Source organism: Manis javanica, chromosome 5 (genome assembly GCF_040802235.1).
Source record: "Manis javanica isolate MJ-LG chromosome 5, MJ_LKY, whole genome shotgun sequence".
In the NCBI taxonomy this organism is placed as follows: Eukaryota; Metazoa; Chordata; class Mammalia; order Pholidota; family Manidae; genus Manis; species Manis javanica.
The window spans coordinates 141838658-141848870 of NC_133160.1; positions in this window are offsets into that span (position 1 = coordinate 141838658).

A 10213-nucleotide genomic window follows, 5' to 3' on the forward strand; every position below is an offset into this window, starting at 1 on the left:
AAGTAACTAGTGAGTCATGAGAGTCTGACAGACAGGAAAATATCACTCATTCTTTTGAGAAAAGGGCATCTCATTATTCTTTCAAATGATACAAGAAAGGGAGAGAATTTAGCATAAAGACCAGGTATCAGCCAACTGAAGCCCGTAGGCCAAATCTTGCCAGCCAGTGTGAGCTAAGAATGGTTTCTACATTTTTACATAACTACATTTTAAAGGGGTATGTAAGCTCCCAGTTTTGCCTGTTGGCCTAAAAAGCCTGAAATATTTGCTATCTGGACCTTTAAGAAAAAGTTTGCAGACCAGAGTGAAAGAAACAGAATACCAGAAAGAGACAGATACCAGACTGTTTGAATATGAAATGAGCCCAAACTTATATGACTTTAAAGTGAGGATGACTTTATTAATTAGAATTTGCTTTACATTTCTGCTTGTAAATATTCTTGTATTCTGTTTAATCATTGTGTATTTTAGTAAAGGATTTGTGCATAAAATGAAGGTTCCTATGGCCAGGATTCTCACCTGGCCCTGCTTAGCTTGCTCACTACACGTGTGGGCAATACATTGTTATTGACTCTATATAAAGAGCTCTGCCCAGTGCTCTGGGTGACAGGAGAGCAGAGGCTGGAGTAGCTGCAGCCCTGAGGACAGAGACTGAGGCGGCTGCACGGGCAGAGAGGACCAGAGGCAGAGACCCGCTTGCTGCATGCAGACTCCCTCTGAGTGGACCGGATTCTAGTGATTCACCTGCCACCGTGGAAGTAAAGTTGGGTATAACCCTTTCACCCCAAGAACATTCCACTGTCATTTCTTTGGTCTCATTGGATCCATAGTGAACTTTCCTGGGGCTGAACCCCATTGACAAGACAGGATTATAATCCACAATTGTCTTGCTAAAGCAGACAGAATTAGGCACTGGTTTGAAGCTGGATGCTTCAATGCCTAGGATTGATAAACAATTATGTGTAAACTATAGTTACTGATTAAAAGGTAAGAGAATTGGTAAGTGGAGGAAAATGGGGAAAAGACAGCTTACAGAACAATGTAAATTTGCTGTTTGTCATGGGGAGGAAAAATGCTCAATAACAGGTAAATTTAACAGCAATTCAAGACCTTTGTGTGAAAAGTTACAAGCAGGTGGTTAGCCCTTACCTCCCTCTGGGCAAGTTCGCTATGGATTCAGTGTGACCAAAGAAATCAACAGCAAAACATTCTTGGGGTGAAAGGGTTATACCCAACTATATTTCCAGGTGGCAGGTCAGTCACTAAAATCCCGTTAACTCTGAGCAAGTCTGCAGGCAGCAAGCCGGTCTCTGCCTCTGGGCCTTCTGCCCGCACAGCCATCCTCTGGGCCTCTGCCCTCGGTGCTGCCACCACTCCAGCCTCTGCTCTGCTCTCCTGCAGCCTTGCAGCCGTGCCACCATGTCGCACCCAGAGCAGTGGGCGGAGCTCTTTTAATAGAGTCAACAGGCATATATTGCCCACAGGTGTGCAGTGAGCTAGTGAACCATGGCCAGGTGAGAATCCTGCCTACAGGAACTCTCCTTTTATCCACACAGGGCCATGTTTTTCTTTTTTTAATTGATAACAAGGTTTCTATCTTTATTAGCTAGTATTTTTTTTGGTGGGGTACAGTGACTAAGAATGAAATTATTAACTAGTGCTTTTAACAAAATAGGGCATGATGAAAAAAATCAAATTGATACAAAAGGGTATATGAAAATGTAAAATCTCTTTCGCACAATGTGTCCTCAAGAATGTGTTATTTGAGTACCGATTAAAGATGGCGGTGTGAGAGGAGAGACAGGCTTCCTCCTAAAACTAGATACAATTAGAAAATTTAATTGGCATAACTAATCCTGCTAGAGCAACAGGAAAGAAGACAGCATCAGACTGCACACACCTGGAGAAAAGAGCAGACCTCAGCAAATGGGTTAACGTACCAGAGCTGTGGCTCCATGGGACCCAAGCCTCTCCCCCACCCCAGCTTACTGGCGAGAGGAAGAGAAACGGAGCAGGGAGGGAGTGGAAGGCTTGGGACAGATGAATACCTAGCTCCAGAGATCTGCTCTGGGAGCACAAACCTACATTTCATGGTGCTTTCATGAGACTCACATGACTACTGGGTTGGGAAGTTAATACAGGCAGAGTACCTGGGGAGACTGGGATTCCAGCTGCTTGTGGAAAGCAGGGATCCATACCTGGCTTCTCTGGGACAAAAACATACCTGTGTGACTGGCCCACTGGCTCAGGCAGTGGAGACAGGCACAGCAGCCTGGAGGCAGGGAACAGCTCTTTCCTCCCCCCAGGTACCAGTACCGCTCCCCTGTGACCCCGGACATTGCTTCAGGGGCTGAGCAGCTCCAGAATAGAGCTTCTGGACACTAGAGGGCGCCATATACAAGCATGAAATACCAAAGGAACCTTGTCCAGAGTAAAATTATTAATACAACTCCCGAGAAAGATTTAAATGATAGGGCCTTGTGACTCTTCCTGAAAGGGAGTTCAAAATAAAAATCATCAACATTCTAATGGAGGTATGGAAAGACATCCAAGAACTCAGGAATGAATTCAGGTCAGAGATCCAATCGTTGAAGAACACAATGGAGGGTATTAAAAGCAGGTTGGATATGGTAGAGGAGACAATAAATGAAATAGAAATTAGAGAAGAGGAATACAAAGAAGCTGAGGCACAGAGAGAAAAGGATCTCTAAAAATGAAAGAATATTGAGAGAACTGTGTGACCAATCCAAGCGGAACAATATTCGCATGATAGGGATACCAGAACAAGGAGAGAGAGAGAAAGGGATAGAAAGTGTCTTTGAGGAGATAGTTGCTGAAAACTTCCCCAATCTGAGGAAGAACATAGTCTGTCAGGCCATGGAGAACCACAGATCCCCCAACACAAGGGACCCAAGGAAGACCACACCAAGACACATAGTAATTAAAATGGGAAAGATCAAGGATAAGGACAGACTGTTAAAAGCAGCCAGAGGCAGAAATAAGATCACATACAAAGGAAAACCCATCAGGCTAACATCAGACTTCTCAGCAGAAACCTTACAGGCCAGAAGGGAGTGGCATGAAACAGAAGGGCCTGGAACCAAGATTACTTTATTCAGCAAGATTATCATTTAAATTTGAAGGAGGGATAAAACAATTTCCAGATAAGCAAAAGCTGAGAGAGTTTACCTCCCACAAACCATCTCTGCAGTTTATTTTGGAGGGACTGCTATAGATGGAAGTGTTCCTAGGGTTGGATAGCTGTCACCAGAGGTAGTAAAATCACGGTAGGGAGGGTGGAGCAACTGATTGTGAGGCAAATGCAAAATTAAATTGACTATCCCCAAAGTCAATCAAGGGATAGACAAAAAGTAGTTTGATACCTAATATATAAAGAATGAAGGAGGAAGAGAAATAGAAAAGAATCTTTAGATTGTGTTTGTAACAGCATACTATGTGAATTAAGTTAGACTCTTAGATAGTAAGGAAAGTAACCTGGAACCTTTGGTAACCACGAATCTAAAGCCTGAAATGGCAATAAGTACATACCTATCGATAATCACCCTAAATGTAAATGGACTGAATGCACAAATCAAAAGACATAGAGTCACTGAATGGATAATAAAACAAGACCCATCTATATGCTGCTTACAAGAGACTCACCTCAAACCCAAAGAGATGCACTGACTAAAAGTCAAGGGATGGAAAAAGATATTTCATGCAAACAATAGGGAGAAAAAAGCAGGTGTTGCACTACTAGTATCAGACAAAATAGACTTCAAAACAAAGTAACAAGAGATAAAGAAGGACATTACATAATGATAAAGGGCTCAGTCCAACAAGAGGATATAACCATTATAAATACATATGCACCCAACACAGGAGCACCAGCATATGTGAAACAAATACTAATAGAACTAAAGGGGGAAATAGACTGCAATGCATTCATTTTAGGAGACCTAAACACACCATTCACTCCAAAGGACAGATCCACCAGACAAAAAATAAGTAAGGACATGGAGGCACTGAACTACACACTAGAAAAGATGGACCTAACAGACGTGTACAGAAGTCTACACCCAAAAGCAGCAGGATACCTATTCTTCTCAAGTGCACATGGAACATTTTCAGAATAGATGACATACTAGGCCACAAAAAAAGGCTCAGTAAATTCAAAAAGATTGAAATCCTACCAACCAACTTTTCAGACCACAAAGGTATAAAACTAGAAATAAATTGCACAAAGAAAGCAAAAAGGCTCACAAACACATGGAGGCTTAACAACACGCTTCTAAATAGTCAGTGAATCAACGACCAAATTAAAATGGAGATCCAGCAATATATGGAAACAAATGACAACAACACAAAGCCCCAACTTCTGTGGGACACAGCGAAAGCAGTCTTAAGAAGAAAGTATATAGCAATCCAGGCATATTTAAAGAAGGAAGAACAAACCCAAATGAATAGTCTAATGTCACAATTATCAAAATTGGAAAAAGAAGAACAGATGAGGCCTAAAGTCAGCAGAAGGAGGGACATAATAAAGATCAGAGAAGAAATAAACAAAATTGAGAAGAATAAAACAATAGAAAAAATCAATGAAACCAAGAGCTGGTTCTTTGAGAAAATAAACAAAATAGATAAGCCTCTAGCCAGACTTATTAAGAGAAAAAGAGAATCAGTACACATCAACAGAATCAGAAACAAGAAAGGAAACATCACGACGGACCCAACAGAAATACAAAGAATTATTAAAGACTACTATGAAAACCTATATGCTAAGAAGCTGGAAAACCTAGAAGAAATGGACAACTTCCTAGAAAAATACAACCTTCCAAGACAGACCAAGAAAGAAACACAAAATCTAAACAAACCAGTTACCAGCAAAGAAATTGAAGAGGTAATCAAAAAACTACCCAAGAAAAAAAACCCCGTGCCAGATGGATTTACCTCAGGATTTTATAAGACATACAGAGAAGATATAATACCATTCTCCTTAAAGTTTTATTTGCAGATGACATGATATTCTACATAAAAAACCCTAAAGAATTCACTCCAAAACTACTAGAACTGACATTGGAATACAGCAAAGTTGCAAGATACAAAATTAACACACAGAAATCTGTGGCTTTCCTATACACCAACAATGAACCAATAGAAAGAGAAATTAGGAAAGCAATTCCATTCACAATTGCATCAAAAAGAATAAAATACCTAGGAATAAACCTAACCAAAGAGGTGAAAGACCTATACCCTGAAAACTGTAAGACACTCTTAAGAGAAATTAAAGAGGTCACTAACAAATGGAAACTCATCCCATGCTCCTGGCTAGGAAGAATTAATATCATCAAAATGGCCATCCTGCCCGAAGCAATATACAGATTCGATGCAATCCCTATCAAATTACCAACAGCATTCTTCAATGAACTGGAACAAATAGTTCAAAAATTCATATGGAAACACCAAAGACCCCGAATAGCCAAAGCAATCCTGAGAAAGAAGAATAAAGTGGGAGGGATCTCACTCCCCAACTTCAAGCTATACTAGAAAGCCATAGTAATCAAGAGAATTTGGTACTGGCACAAGAACAGAGCCACAGACCAGTGGAACAGATTAGAGACTCCAGACATTAACCCAAACATATATGTTCAATTAATATTCGATAAAGGAGCCATGGACATACAATGGTGAAATGACAGTCTCTTCAACAGATGGTGCTGGCAAAACTGGACAGCTACATGTAAGAGAATGAAACTGGATCACTGTCTAACTCCATACACAAAAGTAAACTCGAAATGGATCAAAGACCTGAATGTAAGTCATGAAACCATAAAACTCTTAGAAGAAAATATAGCGAGAGGGTATTATGCTCAGTGAAATAAGCCAAGCAGAGAAAGACAAATACCATATGATTTCACTCATCTGTTTAAGTATAAGAACAAAGGAAAAACTGAAGGAACAAAACAGCAGCAGAATCACAGAACCCAAGAATGGACTAACAGTTACCAAAGGGAAAGAGACTGGGGAGAATGGGAGGGTAGGGAGGGACAAGGGCAGGGACGAAGAAAGGGGGTATTATGATTAGCATGTATAATGTGGGGGTTGGGGGAAAGGGGAGGGCTGTGCAACACAGAGAAAGACAAGTAGTGATTCTACAACATCTTAGTATACTGATGGACAGTGACTGTAATGGGGTTTGTGGGGGTGACTTGGGATAGGGGAGAGCCTAGGAAACATAATGTTCTTCATGTAATTGTAGATTAATGATAAAATTTTTTAAATGCTTAAAAAAAAGAATGTGTTATTCTATTTAAGACTTCTAGCTTTAAATCCTGACTGCATTACCTGTTAATAGCATGTGGTATTTTGGCTGAGTTGCCTGAAAGCCTTATTTTCCTCACCTGTAAAATAGAATTCATCTCCAACTCAAAGAGTTGTCATAAAGATTATGTGAGATTATTGTTTACACAAAGATCTTACAGAGTGACTGGCAGGTGATGGGACGCTCCTGTTAGACACCGTAACAAGCTGATACCACTGAACGAGAGCCATGTGTAGGCTCTAGAGTCGCTAAGAAATAAGTAATTAACAGCGTTACAGGGCAGGCATCACACTAAACCCTTTGGCATGTGTTCTCATTGATTGTCTTTTGAGATAAGTTCTATCCCCATTTTCAGGTGAAGTTCAGAAGCCTAGAAAGATTAAGAAACTTGCTCAAAGTCACAACAGTTTGAATGGGAGCTTTTCTTACTGAAGTTGAAAGGATCCTCATTTGAGGTATTATCAAGAAGAGTGAGCACCTGTGGCCTTTGTCAGACTAATAGAACAATATCCCAAGGAAATAATCAGGAGATGGATAGAGCAAAATAGCATGAGCAGCAGCTGAGAAGGGTGTGAATACATGCCCTTCAGCCTCCTGGGGACTCCCAACCAGAAAGGGGTCTGAGGTTTTACAGGAGACCAGGTCTGGGGAAGAGCAGAGAGACAAGCTAGCAAAATTAAGATCTGCCTGTCTATGTAAGCTCACTTGTACTTGCATTCAGGTAACCCTATTTAAACTATTAAAAATTTAGTGTCTGTGTACCCACTATGAGGCAGATGCTCTAGGTGCTAAGAAATGAAAGCATAGATGCTAAGACGCACACACAAAAAAACTGACCAAATATGAACATAGCTGTAAGTGATAAAATCAAAATGCCATGTGGCACGAAGGTAAATTTTTTTTTTTTTTTAAATCAAGAGAAATTTAATGTATTCTTCAATAAATGATAGAACAATTTGCTATTCATTTGATATTATAATAAAATTAGATTCTACCCCACATCACATACAAAAGTAAATTTCAAATATATTAGGGCCGTGAATGTAGAAAAGTAAAATGATAAACTAATAAAGTCCAAGAAAATGTTTTTCTAAATTTGGAGTGGTAAAAGACTAAGAAAAAGAGTAAACTCAGAAGACCCTAAATTTGTTTATGTTTTTTTTTTTTTTTTTTTTTTTTTTAGAGGGCATCTCTCATATTTATTGATCAAATGGTTGTTAACAACAATAAAATTCAGTATAGGGGGGTCCATGCTAAATGTACAATCATTAATCCATCTCAAGCCTAATTCTCGTCAGTCTCCAATCTTCTGAAGCATAACGAACAAGTTCTTACATGGTGAACGAATTCTTACAGAGTGAATAAATTCTTATATGGTGAACAGTACAAGGGCATTCATCACAGAAACTTTCGGTTTTGATCATGCAATATGACCTATAAACCATCAGGTCAAATATGAATATTCATTTGATTTTTGTACTTGATTTATATGTTGATCCCACATTTCTCCTATTTTTATTATTATTTTTATTTTTAATAAAATGCTGAAGTGGTAGGTAGATGCAAGATAAAGGTAGAAAACATAGTTTAGTGCTGTAAGAAGGCAAATGTAGATGATCAGATGATCAGGTGTGTGCCTATGGACTAAGTATTAATCCAGGCTAGACAAGGGCAGCAAGACATCCACGGATGCAGAAGATTTCTCTCAAAGCAGGGGGGGTGAGGTTCTGAGCCTCACCTCTGTTGATCCCCAAATTCTCACCTGATGGCCCCCCTGCGACTGTGCCTGTCTTAGGTTGTTCCTCCCTTGAGGAATCTTACCCGTCTCTGGCTAACCAGTCATCTTCCGGGGCCATACAGGTAAATGTAAAGTTGGTAAGTGAGAGAGAAGCCATATTGTTTGCAAAGGTTAGCTTTTTACTTCTTTGCAGATTTATGCCCTGTGGCTTCTATGCCCAGCACTTGTCTCGAGGTATCTTTACCACCTGGAGGAATTATGATACTCGGTAAATTCGATATGAGGCACGAATTCTATTTAAGGTTTGTAATTAGGAAGGAAGAAGAAAAGCTATAGATGTAGCATATGAAGGAAACTTGGGAGGATTGATTATTTCTTTGACATATCTTCTTGTATAGTACCTTAAGTATGTATAGGTTTTAAACTACTAACTAATTTGCACACACATATTAACATAATAGGAATACGGTGACATAAACAAAGCAAATCTATAATTACCAGCCATCTCCAGTGAAACCAAGAAAACCATTTAGGCACCCTAGGCATTTGTGAAAATTTATCTATGATATGATGGATATTTTCCAACTGTACTTGAACCATCAGACAAATTAAAGCAGCCCATTTCTGGGATCTGGTTCACATCCCATATGTTCTTTTAACCATAGATAGTCTATAGTCATGAGATTTTGGGGTGCTACAACTTGCACCCCTCCCAACTCCTGGTTGAGTTCCAACAGTACAGATCCAGTCAAATTCGTTGTCTCACTGTATGCACATGCCAGCCTAGACATCTCCCTCCTCCTTCTTATGGCAAGTCCAGGAGACGGTGGGCTGGATGCAGCCACAACCGCAGCATCGTCCAGATCCCTGTGGAGGCTTTTTGATGATCATCCCCCGGCACGAGTCCTCCAGAGAGTGCTGATGCCGGAAGCTCCTCCTCATATCATATCTTAGTTCATTTTCTGGGTATCCAAGCTAGGCCTTGATCTTCTGCGTAGAAACAAACAGACCCTTTGCCCACACTTTGACATGCCCTCTATACCACTGTGCAGAACTCATTGGAGGTCAGCACACAGCAACTGCTTTTTTTTTTTTTTTTTAATTAAGAGAAAGGAATATTATCAGAAAAGAGTACCTCCATAGCTGATCATCTGACACCCTTTAAGTGATCAACATTAAGGATATTTAAAGCATGCGTTGATCTTTGATTTACCAATAGTTTTATCCTGTTAAGGAGTAATCCCCCTTTTCTTTCTTTCTTTCTTTTTTTTTTAAATTTTTAATCTACACTTACCTGAAGAATACTATGTTTACTATGCTCTCCCCTATATCAGGTCCCCCCTAACAACCACATTACGGTTACTGTCCATCAGCTTAGCAAAATGTGGTAGAGTCACTACTTGTCCTCTCTGTGTTGTGCAGCCCACCCTCCCCTTTCTCCCTCCCCCCCATGCATGCTAATCTTAATACCCCCCTTTTTCTTCCCCCCCCTTATCCCTCCCTGCCCACCCATCCTCCCCAGTTCCTTTCCCTTTGGTACCTGTTAGTCCATTTTTGGGTTCTGTAATTCTGCTGCTGTTTTGTTCCTTCAGTTTTTCCTTTGTTCCTATACTCCTCAGATGAGTGAAATCATTTGGTATTTCTCTTTCTCCACTTGGCTTATTTCACTGAGCATAATACTCTCCAGCTCCATCCATGTTGCTGCAAATGGTTGGATTTTTCCACTTCTTATGGCTGAGTAGTATTCCATTGTGTATATGTACCACATCTTCTTTATCCATTCATCTACAGATGGACATTTAGGTTGCTTCCAATTCTTGGCTATTGTAAATAGTGCTGCGATAAACATAGGAGTGCATCTGTCTTTCTCAAACTTGATTGCTGCGTTCTTAGGGTAAATTCCTAGGAGTGGAATTCCTGGGTCAAATGGTAGGTCTGTTTTGAGCATTTTGATGCACCTCCATACTGCTTTCCACAATGGTTGAACTAATTTACATTCCCACCAGCAGTGTAGGAGGGTTCCCCTTTCTCCACAGCCTCGCCAACATTTGTTGTTGTTTGTCTTTTGGATGGCAGCTATCCTTACTGGTGTGAGGTGATACCTCATTGTAGTTTTAATTTGCATTTCTCTGATAATTAGCGATGTGGAGCAT